The sequence below is a fragment of the Herpailurus yagouaroundi genome, unplaced genomic scaffold (genome assembly GCF_014898765.1).
Source record: "Herpailurus yagouaroundi ecotype Mexico unplaced genomic scaffold, PumYag 28, whole genome shotgun sequence".
NCBI classification, from domain to species: domain Eukaryota; kingdom Metazoa; phylum Chordata; class Mammalia; order Carnivora; family Felidae; genus Herpailurus; species Herpailurus yagouaroundi.
The window spans coordinates 15,270,344-15,271,556 of record NW_024412376.1 but is presented as its reverse complement, the minus strand read 5'-3'; positions in this window follow the sequence as shown (position 1 = coordinate 15,271,556).

The window sequence follows — 1,213 nt, the reverse complement described above, 5'->3', positions numbered from 1 at the left end:
TTTCTTCACTGGGTTATTTGTTTTTCGGGTGTGGAGTTTGGTGAGCTCTTTATAGATTTTGGATACTAGCCCTTTGTCCGATATGTCATTTGCAAGTATCTTTTCCCATTCCGTTGGTTGCCTTTTAGTTTTTTTGGTTGTTTCCTTTGCTATGCAGAAGCTTTTTATCTTCATAAGGTCCCAGTAGTTCACTTTTGCTTTTAATTCCCTTGCCTTTGGGGATGTGTCGAGTAAGAGATTGCTACGGCTGAGGACAGAGAGGTCTTTTCCTGCTTTCTCCTCTAAGGTTTTGATGCTTTCCTGTCTCACCTTCAGGTCCTTTATCCATTTTGAGTTTATTTTTGTGAATGGTGTGAGAAAGTGGTCTAGTTTCAACCTTCTGCATGTTGCTGTCCAGTTCTCCCAGGACCATTTGTTCAAGAGACTGTCTTTTTTCCATTGGATGTTCTTTCCTGCTTTGTCAAAGATGAGTTGGCCATACGTTTGTGCATCTAGTTCTGGGGTTTCTATTCTATTCCATTGGTCTATGTGTCTGTTTTTGTGCCAATATCATGCTGTCTTGATGATGACAGCTTTGTAGTAGAGGCTAAAGTCTGGGATTGTGATGCCTCCTGCTTTGGTCTTCTTCTTCAAAATTACTTTGGCTATTTGGGGCCTTTTCTGGTTCCATATGAATTTTAGGGTTGTTTGTTCTAGTTTTGAGAAGAATGCTGGTGCAATTTTGATTGGGATTGCATTGAATGTGTAGATAGCTTTGGGTAGTATTGACATTTTGACAATATTTATTCTTCCAATCCATGAGCACGGAATGTTTTTCCATTTCTTTATATCTTCTTCAATTACCTTCATAAGCTTTCTATAGTTTTCAGCATACAGATGTTTTACATCTTTGGTTAGATTTATCCCTAGGTATTTTATGCTTCTTGGTGCAATTGTGAATGGGATCAGTTTCTTTATTTGTCTTTCTGTTGCTTCATTGTTAGTGTATACGAATGCAACTGATTTCTGTACATTGATTTTGTATCCTGCAACTTTGCTGAATTCATGGATCAGTTCTAGCAGACTTTTGGTGGAGTCTATCGGATTTTCCATGTATAATATCATGTCATCTGCAAAAAGCGAAAGCTTGACTTCATCTTTGCCAATTTTGATGCCTTTGATTTCCTTTTGTTGTCTGATTGCTGATGCTAGAACTTCCAGCACTATGTTAAAC